General features: G+C 48.1%; 1 long non-coding RNA gene across 6 annotated transcripts in view; it reads right to left on the reverse strand.

Moving 5' to 3' along the window:
* Nucleotides 1–10,582: 10,582 nt before the first annotated feature.
* LOC100739485 (phosphatidylinositol-3,5-bisphosphate 3-phosphatase MTMR6) overlaps nt 10,583–16,018 on the reverse strand; it is a 28,850-nt gene continuing 23,414 nt past the window's right edge. For all 6 annotated transcript variants that reach the window (XR_014818994.1, XR_014818995.1, XR_002336611.2 and 3 more), the window contains 2 exons: nt 15,869–15,995; nt 10,583–12,750 (listed from right to left, as the gene is read on the reverse strand). This is a non-coding gene — a long non-coding RNA (phosphatidylinositol-3,5-bisphosphate 3-phosphatase MTMR6). The remainder of the gene's footprint in view (nt 12,751–15,868; nt 15,996–16,018) is intronic.

Raw genomic sequence — 16,018 nt, forward strand, 5'->3', positions numbered from 1 at the left:
TCCGTGTGCATAGAGTCACCCGGGAATATGGTAAATGATGCTCCCCAGGGCCCATTCCAAGAGTCAGAGTCCTTGGATTTGGGACTGGGATGCGGCATCCAGGTCGTTAACAGTTACTCTCAGCAGCTCTGACACAGCCGATGCAGAAACCGTATTTGAAAAACTGAACTACTGCTTCTCCACACGCTGCCACCTAATTGATATGCATAGAACAGCTTTTATCATTTTAAAACATCAAGTACTTGGCACCGGACAGGATTAGGGGCCTTACACATACCTGTCCACAGACTTAAACCCAGGGAGGCTGGCCTTATCTCGACACAAAGAAACAAAAGATCACAGCGATTCCTGGACCAGAGTCAGACACAGGAGTGAAGGAGGGGATGCAAGCACAGCCCGGGCCTGGGTCATTCCCACTCTGTAAAAGCAAGGACCGCACCTGTCAGTGGTGGCCCCATGACAGCCAATGTCACGGAATCCTTGGCTGGGCCTCGAAGGCCCTTGAGAGGCGGCCCCTATGTGACCCTTCTTCTTCTGTGCCAACCTGACCGGCTGAATGATGCCCGGAGAGCGCATGTGAATTGGTGGCCTGAGGAAAGGCAGGTGGCGCCCGGTGTGGGCGGGCAGCAGCTAGTCCCCGCGAGGCCAGAACAGAGCAAGGCGGAGGAGGGGGAGTTCACTGTCACTGCCTCTGAGCCAGGGCGTCCCTTCCTGCCCTTGGATGTCACTGGGGCCTTGGGACTCAGACGGGGCCTGACATCATCCGCCTCCCTCTCCCCCTTTCTCAGCTGTGCTGATGTGGACTCAATCCCACCACCGGCCCTCCCGACTCTCCGGCTTCAGGGTGGACTTCTCTGGCCACGTGACCGCATGAGCCACTTCCTACGCTACAGCCCCTCTTGGTGGTTCTCTCGAGAGTCCTAACTGATAGAGATTTTTGGAGGAACAGAATTTTAAGGGTAAGTTTTCTGAATGGGTTCTTAGGGTTTTGGAATTTTCTCTCTAATCTGATTAGATTTAAAGGCGCTAGTGAGTTGCTTCCCAGTAGCCAAGAGAGCCCTGGTGGTCGGGGGGTGAGCCGTGTACAGAAATCCGCAAAAGACCTGCACGGCATGCCTCTGAGAAGCCAGGGGCTACATGGCCCTTTAGGATGCCTTCAAATATCAGCAGAAATGAAGGAATGTAATGATGCCAGCCGGCTCCTCCTCGCGCCCCCAGCCAACGTGCTGAGAGAGAGAACGACTGGCTCCGTATTCCCGCCCCGCCACGTGAACGGCTCCTGACAACTTTCTGATCAATATTCCCTTTCCTCTTATATTGTCAGCCTCTTCCGAATGGCTTCTTAACTATCACAGACACTCGCTCCTCCCTCAATGAGATCCCAAGACCTGGAGTTCCTCTTGTGGTGCAGTGGAAACCAATGCATCTAGGAACCTTGAGGTTGCGGGTTCGATCCCTGGCCTCGCTCAGAGTGTGTTAAGGATCCGTCATTGCCCTGAGCTGTGGTGCAGGTCGCAGACGCGGCTTGGATCCCGCCTTGCTGTGGCTGTGGTGGAGGCCAGCGGCTGCAGCTCCGATTCCACCCCCTAGGCTGGGGAACTTCCATATGCCGCGGGTGGGGCCCTAAAAAGCAAAAAAAATTAAAAAATTTTAAAAAAAGAAGAAGAAGAGACGGAGCTGTGCGCTTTGTTCTCAAGAAGAGGGAGAAGGACTGGGAATAATCGGAAGAGTGCGGGTCTGGAACGAGAACGGGGAAGTGTGCATCCAGAGTGCTGGCTGTGTGACGGCGGGCAGGGAGCTGCTCGGAGCCGGTTGCTGCACAAAGTGAGGAAAACGCCAGCAGCCTTGCAGGGCACCCATGCCACCTCAAGGCAACAAGCCTGTGACGTAGCTGGCAGCCTGCTCGGCACACAGTGGGCACCTGAGCAAGGCCAAGGGGCCAGAGGGACACCCCAGGGAGGGAACTGATGTGGAAGAAGCATCGGGGGGGGGGGTCCCGTAGGAGAATGAGGCAGAAGGGGGGGCTACACGTCTGTGTGAGTTACACACACACACACACACACACCTGAAGGCGGGCACCTCGAGAGGTGATAAATGCAGACAGTAGCTGTTGTCGGGGAGGGAATGTAGGCGAGGGGAGAGGCCACACAGAGTGTGACCGTGACCGGGGCACGTGAGCAGCTGGTGGCGGTGTGTAGCCGAAATCCAAGATGCTCACCGCCCCGCAGACGTCACGCTCGAGCACCACACACAGAAGGGGGGGCAGGCCAGCCTCTGCCCGCTCAACTCGTTCCCAAAGTCCCCGATGCTGTGCTCTGCCATCTACCAACTGCTCCAAAGCCCTCGCCCCCGCTGGCTCCCTCCACGCCCCCAGGCCCTCACCTGCCACCAGGGCTGCAGCCCTCCCGCCCTCCCCAGATGCCAAGATCACTTGCCAAGGGCTTGTGTCTCGACCGTCTGTCCGAGGTCTGCTATCTGTAAAGACCACGTCACCACGTAAACCAAAGGCTTTCGGGTTTATGCCTTCTTCCCACAAGGTCTGGTTTGCAAGCGGGCAGTTGGGTCACATAAGAACAGAAGGCAGGAAAGCGGACAATCCCATCCGGACGCTTTGGGAAAGTAAACCAGGCACAGATCTGGACAGGATCCCAATGTTTTGGTTTTTGCTGCCCCCAACAGCAGGCGGGGGGGAGGAGGGGAATAAATTAGGAGTCCGGGATGAACATATACACACAACTGCACTTAAAACCGTAAACCACAGGACCTACCGTCCAGCACAGGGAACTCTCCTCATGATCATGTAATAACCCATAAGGGAGAAGAATCTAAAACAGACTCTGTGTGTGTGTGTGTGTGTGTGTGTGTGTGTGTGTGTCTGTGCACATGACTGAATCACTTTGCTGTACACGGGAAACTAACACAACACTGTAAATTAACTGTGCTTCGACTTCGAAAAAATTAGCTCATCAAAAAAACCCCAAGAAACAAAAACAGGGAGTTCCTGTTGTGGCTTAGCGTGTCACAAACCCAACTAGGATCCATGAGGATTCAAGTTCGATCCCTGACCCTGCTCAGTGGATTAAGGATCTGGTGTTGCTGTGAGCTGTGGTGTAGGTGGCAGATGCGGCTCAGATCCTGCATTGCTGTGGCTCTGGCGTAAGCCGGCAGCTGTGGCCCTGGGATTCAACCCCTGGCCAGGAACTTCCATATGCTGTTAAGTGTGGCCCTAAAAAGCAAAACAAAACAAAAAAAACCTCAGTAGGCACATGTGACAAGCAAGCACGTACAATGTGGCAGGTCCAAGGTGATGTGTGATCTAAGGGTGAAATGTGCCAGATTTTGAGGACCTAGTGCAAAAAAAAAATGTTAAATATCACTTAAAATGTTTTTTTTTATCAAAAATAATATTTTGGATACATTGGGTTAAATAAAATATATCACCCATTTCTTTTCACTTGTTTCAAAGTGGTTTCTAAAAAAAATTCAGCTACAGGAGTTCCCGTCGTGGCACAGTGGTTAACGAATCCAACTAGGAACCATGAGGTTGTGGGTTTGATCCCTGTCCTCAATCAGTGGGTTAAGGATCCAGCATTGCCCTGACCTGTGGTGTAGGTTGCAGATGCGCCTCGGATTCCACGCTGCTGAAGCTCTGGCATAGGCCAGCGGCTACAGCCCCTATTAGACCCCTAGGCTGGGAACCTCCATATGCTGCAGGTGCGGCCCTAGAAAGACAAAAAAAAAAAAAAAATTTTCAGCTACATATACGGCTTGCATTATGTTTCTATTAAAGACAATGCTCTGGACTTTCTGTACTGCTGTTTTCAGCCACTACTTTACCAAAGGAACAGGCTCTGATAAAACCAGGACCATCTCGCAACCGGAGTAAGACCTCACCTGCCAACCTCACCCTGACACTATTCAATGCGTCGCCACCTTCACGTCCTTTACAATATTCTGTTTGCTTCCACGTGGCTATTATGAGTCTAGAATTTCTCATGTTTTTTTAGAATAGTGTTAGCCACATTTATTTCAATTTTCATTATTTTTGTAACCACATCAAAAGAAACATGAAAGACAAGTTAAAGGGTGATGGCTCAGTTTATGAAACTGCGAAAGGCTTTCCCTCCTCCTCCTGCTGCAGTGTCAGGCTTTTGTGGTGGTCACTCTTCTCGTTTATCAACCCGTGTCACGCCAACAATAACGAACAGCTGGACCAAACCCAAAGACACCATGAGAAGAAAACTACAGGCCAATATGCTCTATGGAAGCATACAAAACTCAACAAAATACTAGCAAACTAAGTTCAACAGCACATTAAAAATATTACAGGAGTTCCCGTCGTGGCTCAGCGGTTAGTGAACCCACCTGGCATCCATGAGAACTCAGGTTTGACCCCTGGCTTTGCTCAGTGGGTTAAGGATCCGGTGTTGCCCTGAGGTGTAGCGCAGGTGGCAGATGTGGCCCAGACCCTGCGGACCCTCCATGTGCCACGGGTGTGGCCCAAAGGGGAAGAAAAAAAGATATGACAGACCATGACCAAGTGGGATTTATTTCCAGAAAGCAAAGATGGTTCTACCTAGAAAAATCAATCATGTAATGTACCACCTGAACAGAAAAAAGGGAAAACAAAAGCCACGTGGTCATTCTTAACACACAAAAACCATCTGACAGATTCAGTACCCTTTCATGATAAAACAGACAAAAATCCAGCAAATTAGGAAGAGAAAGAGATTTCCTTAACATGATAAAGGCCAAATGTGAAAAGCCCACAGCTCATACCACCAAGAGACTGAAATCTTTTCGCCTAAGATCAAGAGCAAAACAAGGATACCTGTTTTCACTACTACTCAATAGAACTCGAAGTTCTAGCCAGAGCAATAAGGCAAGAAAAAGAAATAAATGGTGTCCAAACTGGAAAAGAAGATGACATGATCCTATATGTATAAAACCTTAAGATTCCACATACAAAAAACTGTGAGAGCCAATAAATGAATTCAGAAAAGCTGTATGATACAAAATTAATACACACAAAGCAGGTGTGTTTCCATATACCAGAAATAAACAAGATGTAAAAGAAATTAAGAAAATAATTCCAGTTACGATAGCATCAAAAAGCACACAAAACTTAGGCATAGCCTTAGCCAAGGAGGCACAAGACTTATACACTGAAAACTATAAATGTTGCTGAAAGAAATTAAAGAAAACACAAATAAATAGAAATCCTTTGATTTCACAGATCAGAAGACTGAATATTAAGATGTGAATGCGTTCCAAAATAATCTATCCATTCAATGCAATGCCTATCAAAAATCTCACAGCGTTTTTGCAGAAATAGAAAAGCACACCCAAAACCTCACATGGAATCTCAAGGGATCCTGAACAACAATATTTAAAAAAGAAGAAAACAAAAGTAAAAAGACAACTACTAGAATAAAAGTCTAAATATATAATTACCAAAAGAAATATTTTTAAGAATTTTAAATAAAAAGACTGCAGAGTAAAGACATAGTAAGTGTAGAAAGTTGCAGTGAAAATACACATAATACAGAAAATAGGAGTTCCCGTCATGGATCAGTGGTTAACAAATCCGACTAGGAACCATGAGGTTTCAGGTTCTATCCCTGGCCTCGGTCAGTGGGTTAAGGATCCAGTATTGCCATGAGCTGTGGTGTAGGTGGAAGAGTCGGCTAATATCCAGCGTTGCTGTGGCTGTGGTGTAGGCCGGTGGCTACAGCTCCGATTAGACCCCTAGCCTGGGAACCTCCATGTGCAGAGGTGCAGCCCTAGAAAAGAACCTCCATGTGCAAGGGTGCAGCCCTAGAAAAGACAAAAAGAACAACAACAAAAAAAAGGTAATAAAATATGGCATACAAAACATGAGTTCACTTGAATATAAATACATTGAAAATGCGAAAATAAAACGGATTGCACAACCTGTTCAGGGAAAAAAATGAGCAAAATACATGAACAGGCAATTCTGAGGACATGAACATGACCTTAAATATATGAAAAAAAGCAAAAAGATTGATATCTTTTCCAGCATTGCCACAGTATCTTTATACCACATATATACTTTTAATGTATCTATATTTTATGAGTATATTTTTATATTTATATACACATACATACATATATGTTTACACACAAATACAAAGACATTTTGAACTCTTTGGGTTAAAAAAAAAAATCTGAAAACCATCCTTGGAGTTCCCATTAGGGCGCAGTGGTTAACAAATCCGACTAGGATCCATGAGGTTGTGGGTTCGAGCCCTGCCCTTGCTCAGTGGGTTAATGATCCAGCGTTGCCGTGAGCTGTGGTGTAGATCGCTGACACGGCTCGGATCCTGCATTGCTGTGGCTCTGGCGTGGGACGGTGGCTACAGCTCCGATTAGACCCCTAGCCTGGGAACCTCCATATGCTGCAGGAGTGACCCTAGAAATGACAAAAAGACAAAAAAAAGAAAAGAAAAACATCCTTCTGGGAGAGCTACTGAAATAACTGACTCAGGCAAATATCAACAGATGGGTTGTTACGGGAGATGGGTTATTCATCATGATGCCAAAGCATTACCCGCAGAGCATCTGCTCAGAGTCCAAAGGGGGAAACGTGGCTGTGTCCACTGGAGACATCAGCCCAACGAGCAAACTCAGCATCACAACACTGAGCAGCCTGGCGTCACACCCCAAGTGATTCAATACCAAGTCCACGGCATCTCTCCTAAAAGGCTCAATCTAAATCTCAGCCACTGGCTATTTCGTGGATGGAGGCCCAGCGGTTAGAGGAACAGGCTAAAGCACACGAGGAAACAGTTGGTCAAATGCAGAAACTGGTCTGGTTCAGAGTCAACACCAAGGGGCAAGCTGAAGTGACAGCTCTAGACAGAGACTAATGAGGTTCAGCCAAACACAGTGCAGGAACCCTGACAGGAGGCGAGGGCGTGCGCGCCCAGTAAAAGGCCATCTGGGGACAAGGAGGGAGGGGTCTTGAGATGAAATCAGAATTGAGAACTTCTTGGGTGTGCCCGTGGTGTCATGACTCAGGATGGACGAGGTTATGCCACAGGAAGAGGAGCCCACACTCTGAGCGGAGCAAAGGTTTCTTTCTCACTCCCACGTGTGCAGCAGTGTTTCAGAAGTGTGCCCCCCTACCCACTGCTCATGCAAGAGCTTTTCTGCTTTTCCTTCGAGAACAAGACAGGTGCTTACTGAGACGTAGGACAGTGTTCATCCGAGTATGAGGCTCCTACCATCTTGCATCAGAATCTCCTCAACAGTTGGGGTTCCCATCGTGGCTCAGTGGCAGCGAATCTGCCTAGCATCTATGAGGACGCAGGTTCGATCCCTGCCCTTGCTCAGTGGTTAAGGATCCCGCATTGCCGTGACTGTGGCCAGCAGCAGTTAGCAGCAGCAGCAGCTAGAGCTCCAATTCCACCCCTAGCCTGGGAACCTCCATATGCTGCGGGTGCCGCCCTTAAAAACAAAACAAAACAAAACAAAAGAACCCTCCAAAATAGTTAGATGCAAATGCTTTACTGCTATGTAAATGTTTCTATTTATTTATTTTAAATTTTCTTTTGGCTGTGCCCACAGCATGCACAAGTACCCCAGCCAGGGAACAAACCTGTATCACAGCAGTGACCCACACCACTGCAGTGACAGCACTGGATCAACTGGCTGCCCTACAGAGAACTCTGCTATGTAAATGTTTCTTACTCCAGAGTCTCAACTCATGCTTGCTGAAGCAGAAATGCAATGCCAGGGCCTTAAGAGTCCACAACTAACTACCTTCTAAAAGTCGTTTTCCACTATTTATCAAAGTTGCTGTGCAGAAGGATGTTTTACTTGCTCAGCAATAACTAGGGTAGCATTAAATTTAATTATAAAAGTGACAGAAATTCGTGGTCTTTTTGTTTTGGTTTGGTTTATTTTTTATTCTGGCCACATGCATGGCAGGTAGACGTTCCCAGGCCAGGGACTAAATCCTCACTGCAGCACCAAGCCAAGCCACTGCAGTGAAGACACTGAATCCTCAACCTGCTGCGCCACCAGAGAACCCTGCGTTTCTTTCTTTATACGACAGCAAGTACTACAGTATATACTTTTAGAGATAATCAAACATTCTGAATTACAGGGTTTTTCCCTAGCTATAGATTCCTAAAATGTATAGGTATTTTTTTTTTTTTTTGGTGTGGTGTGTTTTTTTGTTGTTGTTTATTTTCTTTTCCTTTTTTTTTTTTTTTTTTTGTCTTTTTGCCATTTCTGGGCCACTCCCGCGGCATATGGAGGTTCCCAGGTAAGAGGTCTAATCGGAGCTGTAGCCCCCAGCCTACGCCAGAGCCACAGCAACGCGGGATCCGAGCTGTATCTGCGACCTACACCACAGCTCACGGCAACGCTGGATCCTTAACCCACTGAGCAAGGGCAGGGATTGAACCCACAACCTCATGGTTCCTAGTCGGATTCGTTAACCACTGCGCCACGATGGGAACTCCTGTTTCTTTTCTTTTCAGGGCCACACTTGAGGCATGTGGAAGTTCCCAGGCTAGGGGTCAAATCAGAGCTACAGCTGCTGGCCTATGCCACAGCCACAGCCACGCCGGATCCCTGACCTACTGAGCGAGGCCAGGGATTGAACCCACATCCTCATGGTTACTAGTTGGATTTGTTTCCATTGTTGCCACAATGGGAACTCCTAGGTATGCATTTTAAAAAATAGGTTCTGGAGTGCCCACTGTGGCTCAGCAGTTAAGGCATCCAACTAGGATCCATGAGGACGTGGGTTTGATCCCTGGCCTCACTCAGTGGGTTGAGGATCTGACGTTGCCATGTGCTGTGGTTTAGGTTGCAGGCGAGGCTCAGATCCCTCAGTGCTGTGGCTGTGGCATAAGCCAGCAGCTGCAGCTCCGATTCAACCTGTAGCCTGGGAACCTCCATATGCCGCAGGTGCGGCCCCAAAAAGGCAAAAAAAAAATAGGTTCTACATTGCATTCAATTAATCAAGACACGCTAATTCCAACTGGGCGACACACAGAAAAGCCAACGAAGCAGCTCAAAACTGGGTCATAAAAGTGGACCGACAGCATGACAGTCTGCAACCGCTCCGCAGAGTCTCAGATGACTGCAGGCATCGCATCCGACCTGAAATTACCCGAGGGAAACTGCCCAGGGCTCTGAAGCTGGCCTTCCGCACAAGGGAAACAAGTCACGAAGGCTGGGCTACCTGCCTGTAAGAAGGACCAAACCCCTGGGGAGGACGTGAGGCAGCAGGAACCCTCACTCACTGTGGGGGTGGGGGGGGTTGCAGAATAGGTCAGACGCTTGCAAGATGGACCGGCAGGTTCTTCCCAAACAGAACATACTCTGACCATACATACAAGCCAGCAATCACGCCCCTTGCATTTACCAAAAGGAGTTGAAAAACTCTCTCCACCCAAAAACCTGCACAAAGATGTTTACAGTAGCTTTTTTTTTTGTCTTTTTGCCATTTTCATGGGCCGCTCCCACAGCATATGGAGGTTCCCAGGCTAGGGGTCGAATCAGAGCTGTAGCCCCAGCCTATACCACAGCCACAGCCATGCCGGATCTGAGCCGTGTCTGCGACCTACACCACTGCTCGCAGCAACGCCGGATCCTTAACCCACTGAGCAAGGCCAGGGGTCGAACGCGAAACCTCATGGTTCCTAGTCGGATTCATTAACCACTGTGCCACGATGGGAACTCCAACAGTAGGCTTTTTTCATAATTGCCAAAAGCAGTGAAAAGACTCCGCGTGGTGCGATCAAGGTCATTAGACAATTTGTTCCCACCCCCAGGATGTACACCGAGAGTGAACCACAGGGTCAACTGCGGACTTTGGTGATTTTGATGCGTCAGTGCAGCGTCACCAAGCAGGTGCGCCATCGGCAGGGCTGTTGATAACAGGGGTGGGGGGCCGCACCTACGCTTGGCAGCGGGGACTCGGGAACGCTCTGCACCCTCCAATTTTGTGACCCTAAAACTGCCTAAAAATAATGGTCTTAAAAAACAAAGTGAACCTGACACTACCTCCCCTGCCCTGACACCCCACCATATAAATGTCACACAATCGGAAAGGCCTTCCATCCATCTCTATGTGGTCAAGAGTCCCCGAGCCACCTCTAGCCTAACTCGCGTGTTGAAAACTCCAGCAAGTCAAGTCCCGCCTTGTCTGCCCGGCATCTTCCTCCTCCTGCTTCCATCCTCAACGGCCTGTGCGGAGACGCTGCACATACTCCCTGGCTGCTGTTCCCGTCACCAGGGGGTCGGGCCACAACGAGGCACTGATGACATCGGGGACAGACAGGCTCAAGAGGCAAATGCAGCGCCGTTATCACCTCCTGTCCGCGGAACCCACTAGATGTATTTTAAATATTTTAGAAATTATTTTTGTGTCTAAGTTGTTATTTACCAACAACCCACTTGAAAACTCTCAACTCTTCCACTGGTGTGGTGTGGTCCATCTGCCCACATGAGGGGAAAGCCCACCACAACTGCATCCCGTTCGTTTTCACACACACACACACACACACACACACACACACACACACACACACACACACATAAATCCAAAGTAAAACGTGAGCGTTTAATGACCATTAAATAACATATGTAATAATGTACATGCTATACCCTCCCAAACACACTGAACACAAATCCCATCTTTTAAGACACATACACAATCAATCTGTGTTTTGCCAACACAGAGCCTGCAGGTCACTTCGGGTGTTAGCTAGTGTCTCAGGTCACGTGTGAGCACGTAGACACGCATGTATACGCCTCGAGTTGAAGATTAAGAAAATAAACCAAAGAGCTGAACATGAGAAGCCTGTCATGGAAGATTCTAGAACCACAATCAGTAACTGGAACCAAGTAACAAGGCACGAGAGCTTCCCTTGTGGTCACGAAGATTCAGTTCCCTGTCCCAGGGCTTGAATATGGAAACAGGCTTGGCTAAGTCACAAACTGTATTTTATAGCACGTTTCTCTTACTGTTTAAAAAGAAGTATTTTTCTTATTACATAATGCGTCACAGAAAAGTACTGCAAAAATAAATAGGATTAGGTAAAGCTCATACAATAAAGCTTTTTTTCCCTTTGAAAAAGATACGTGTTCGCGTTCGAAACCAATGGAAGAGACAGAGGGGTAATGAAAAGAAGCCTAAGGGGATCCGAAGCAGATTTCCTCGTACTCTTTAAGCCCATCTTGTGCCACCCGGGTTAAATTTTCCATTTTAAAGCCAGCTTGGTGACGTTATCAATTGAAAGCGATTTTTTCTTTCTTTTCTCATTCTTTTCTCCCCGGTAAGTTAATGCTATGTACAGAGAATAAACAGTTAACGTAACATGGCCAGATGAAACTTCCTAGCATTTAAGGGTTTTCGTTAAAACATTTAACTTTGTATTAGGCGGCCCTTAATTCTTTTTTTTTTTTTCCCCTTCTATGTTAACAGAGAAGAAAAAATATTTCACAGGGAAAAATCCATGCAATGAAGCAAAATCTAAACTAACTGCACTATTTTTTTTAACCCAGAAATTCTTAGGTAAACTGAAAGTTTCTTCTAGGAAGAGCAATTCACTGAGAGAGACAACAGTTTAAAAATATAGATGTGCCCTTAGTACATACAGGTACTCGTCATTGCTTCTAAGAACAGTTTAGAGATTTCATTTTTTTAACTTAGTTTTCAAAATAATAAGGCCAACCCCAAAATAAGGATCCGACAGGATGCAGCAATGCACTCATACAAAACCATCAAATGGGCTTTACATATTCAAGAAATCCATCCTCTATCTTGTAAATAATAAGTCACGGAACACAGAACCAGAATACAACCTGCGGTTTCACTCGTTCTGACTGTGGAAGTGGGAGGAGCCATGGTGAGCTGGGCAGGTGGGCTCGGCAGGTGAGGTCGTCCACCGTTGGCACGGGAGCCCCTCGGCGGGGAGCAGGGCCGCACAAACCCGTCCTGCTGCAGGCCACGGAACTTCAACAGTGCATGGAACAAACACGCTGAGATTTTAAGGCTTTCTTAGAAACACGTTCCCTGGCACTTGGACATGAAACATCACTAAGAGGCAAATTTTGCAAAGAGTCTGAGTCACATCATTGAAAGCACAAGCCCCGTCAATTCGCACGTCAGCTTCGCCTTCTGGCAGGATGGTCTCCGGGAGGGCTGGGCGCTGCGGCTGCCCATGACATGGAAACCACCCCGGCGTGTCTGCGCACCAGTACACAGTACAGATCGTGTCTGGAGTCAACTGGCCAACACCAGCTGCTTCTTCAAGAGTCAAAAGTCATTCGTTCCTTGCTAGAAATGCAATTACCGTGACGGGCGTCTCTCCCGAGAGCAGTTTTCTCTTCCTCCAACCCCTCACCTCCCGCTGGGCACATCCCTCTGGGGCACGCGCACAGCCCTCCCTCACAACAACCCAGGGCTCGCCCTGCACTCGGTCCAGAAAACACCCTCGGAGCCTAACAGGTCATCCTGGCCACGCCATACTCCAAGCTGACCACCGCAGGCTCCGACTTGGAAAACTCTTCGGCGTATTCGCTGTAGCGGTTATCCGCGGGGTTGCTGCCCTCTATAGTTCGAAGGGCAGCATTGCCAGGCAGCAGAGTCTGTTCCTTAAAGCACAAGGAGGTTTTGAGGGTAGGTGATTCAGGTCGAACCGAATTCAGCAATTCCTTGGTGAGAACTCCATCTGCGTGCTTATTTTTACGCTGCTTGTTAAGTTGCTAGAACAAATCCAAATTTGAAAAAGAAATCACTCACTGCACACACGACATGCTCACCCCCTGCTAGGAGTAAACAGGAAAAACACGCTTTTGCAACGATTCTCTTCACGGGCGATATAAAATGAAATCTCAAAACACCAAAACCTAGGGCAGGTAAGACATGACCGCAAATCCTAATTGCTTAAAATGCAATGCAAAGTGGTTATTATATTTGACTGCCCAAGACCTCCAGGCTGTCATACTGGAAAAGCACATTCTTTCCTAGGATGTATGAAAGGTAACCCTGAAATCACAGCTGTATAGTGCAGCAAACACACACGCATTTGGCTAAAAGTTTCAGGGCCTGAAGAGCTTCCTTTTGTGGGTTTCCTACAATGGTTTGTTAGGTGAGCACGACAGGCTTCAGAACATGAACACATTCATTTTTATTTATTTTTATTTTTTTGTATTTTTTTTTGTCTTTTGTTGTTGTTGCTATTTCTTGGGCCGCTCCCGTGGCATATGGAGGTTCCCAGGCTAGGGGTTGAATCGGAGCTGTAGCCAACGGCCTACGCCAGAGCCACAGCAACGCGGGATCCGAGCCGCGTCTGCAACCTACACCACAGCTCTCGGCAACACCGGATGGTTAACCCACTGAGCAAGGGCAGGGACCGAACCCGCAACCTCATGGTTCCTCGTCGGATTCGTTAATCACTGCGCCACGACGGGAACTCCGACACATGTATTTTTAAAATTTTTTTACTTTGTGGTCTCTTTAGGGCCACACACGGGCGGCATATGGAGGTTGCCAGGCTCGAGGTCCAATCGGAGCTGCAGCTGCCGGTTGACACCACAGCCACAAAAATGTGAGATCTGAGCCACATCAGTGACCTACACCACAGCTCAGGGCCACGCGGGATCCTTAACCCACTGAGTGAGGCCAGGGATCAAACCTACGTCCTCATGGATGCTAGTCAGATTCGTTTCCACTGAGCCACGACAGGACCTCCCAATTTTTTTTATTTTAACAGAAGGTTTTTTTCGGCTGTGTCCACAGGATATGCGAGTTCCCAGGCTAGGGATCAAACCTGCACCCTAGCTGAGACCCAGGCTGCTGCAGTGACAATGCTGGGTTCTAGCCCTGCTGCACAAGGGAAATCCTTAACAGATGTGAAAGTGTCCTGTGGCAGTTCCACGCTCCCCAGATCCCTGGACGGGCCTCCCGAGGCCTAGACCCAGGGATGGGCGCTCCTCCAGTCCGTGCGGGCATTCCCTCCTCACCTGAGGGGGACAGGAGCATCCTGCCTGAGAGGTGACAGGACAGTCTCGTGAGTTATAACAACTGGTGGGACTTTTTAAAGCATATCCTTATTCCTCCTTTTTGAGTATATTTAATGGTAAAGAAAAGTCTTAAGATGGAGAGGAACTCCTTAAAATATTTAAAAAGGCATAAAACAAAGACGGATCAATTACATTAAAACTCACAATATCTGCAGAAAACATACCATAAATGAAATGGCAAAGACAAAAGACAGCGGGACACACCACTGTGGATGCATCGAAGGTTGGTATACGACGAAATCTCAGGCAGCAGGAGGGAAAAAGCCAACATGCCAACAGGAAGATGAGGAGAGGTCTGAGAGGCCGATTGCAGAAAGGCAAAAATCAAAGGGGCAACAAACATGAAAGTCAGAGCCGGACGCACGGTCGGGGACCCAGAACTGCAATGTCCTGCTCGGCTGAGAGAAGGATGAGGGACAGTGCATGCACCGCGTGGAGAGGTCTCAGGACAACGCTGAGCAAAATGCAGCCGGGACATGTGACAGCCTGCACACAGTCTGAACACAGTCGGTGTCTGGAGGTCCCTGGGGGCCTAGCGGGTTAAGGATCTGGCACTGTCACTGCCGTGGTGTGGGTTCCATCTCCGGCCTGGGAATTTCCACAGACCACAGGCGCAGCCGGAACGAGAAAATACATGAACTTTAAAAATAAAACATGTGGGGTCTTCAGCTGAGTGAAGGGAACACGGGCCACTTGTGTGGTCTGCTGCCCTTTATATCTTATATAAAAACTATTTTCTTTTGTATTTCTTCAAGACATAAAAATAATATTTTACATCATACAAAACAATATCATAAATTGTCCACGGATACAAACATATACAGAGGAAGTGTAAAAACGCGCAGGGGAACGACTAACACACACCAAATTCAGCGGCGTGACGGCGGGCGGGGGAGTGAGTGGGTGTTTGCAGGGTCTGCAAGCAGATCCGCGATGTTTCCTTTCTTCAAACCAACATGCAAAGTCTGAATCAAATACGACAAATGTTCAAATGGCCCCGGAGTTCCCGTCCTGGCTCCCTGGTTAACGAATCCGACTAGGAACCATGAGGTTGCGGGTTCGATCCCTGGCCTCGCTCCGTGGGTTAAGGATCCGGTGTTGCCGTGAGCTGTGGTGTAGGTCACAGATGTGGCGCAGATCTGGCGTGGCCGTGGCTGTGGGGTAGGCCGGCGGCTACAGCTCCGATTCGCCCCCTAGCCTGAGAACCTCCATGTGCTGCAGGTGCGGCCCTAGAAAAGGCAAAAGGACAAAAAAATTAAAAAAAAAAAAAAAAAGTTTGAATCTCCCAAAGCCCTTCATATCTACTATATTTATATCTCTATGTTTCTACTTCAAATATTTCAATACATTTGAAAATTCAGGGAAAGTGATTTAAACTACCTATTCAGAGCAGAGGAGACCAGGTTCTGAAGCAACCACGTGTACTTAAAAGACGTCTAAGGAGTTCCCACTGTGGCTCAGCAGTAAGGAACATCACTAGTACCCATGAGGACGCCGGTTCGACTCCTGGCCTCACTCCGTGGGTTAAGGATCCAGCATTGCCATTAGCTGTGGTCACAGAGGGGACTCAGGTCCCGCGTGGCTGTGGCCGTGGTGCAGGCCGGCAGCTGCAGCTCCCATTCGACCCCTAGCCTGGGAACCTCCATATGCTGTAGGTGCGGCCCTAAAAAGACAAAAAAAAAAAAACCCAAACCAAAAACAAAAAAGAGTTCTATGTATCCTACTGTGCCGAGAGCACAAGGAAATAGGCTAAGTCGATACTCCAGCTACACCGCCGCAGGTGCTTGGGAATACTTACGGATTCTAAGTCTTTGACATCTTTCTCCAGCTGCTTAGTCTGCTCGCTCATATTCATAATTATATTCAACACAGACTGCCTAGGATGCAGTGTTCGATCAAACTGGTGGTACATGTTTCTCCAAAACCTTTATGACCGAAAAAGAAAGAG

Source organism: Sus scrofa, chromosome 11 (assembly GCF_054392235.1).
Source record: "Sus scrofa isolate SSC_HxYL_T2T_F1_AM1 chromosome 11, Sscrofa_HxYL_maternal_Yorkshire_Landrace_v2.0, whole genome shotgun sequence".
Lineage (NCBI taxonomy): Eukaryota > Metazoa > Chordata > Mammalia > Artiodactyla > Suidae > Sus > Sus scrofa.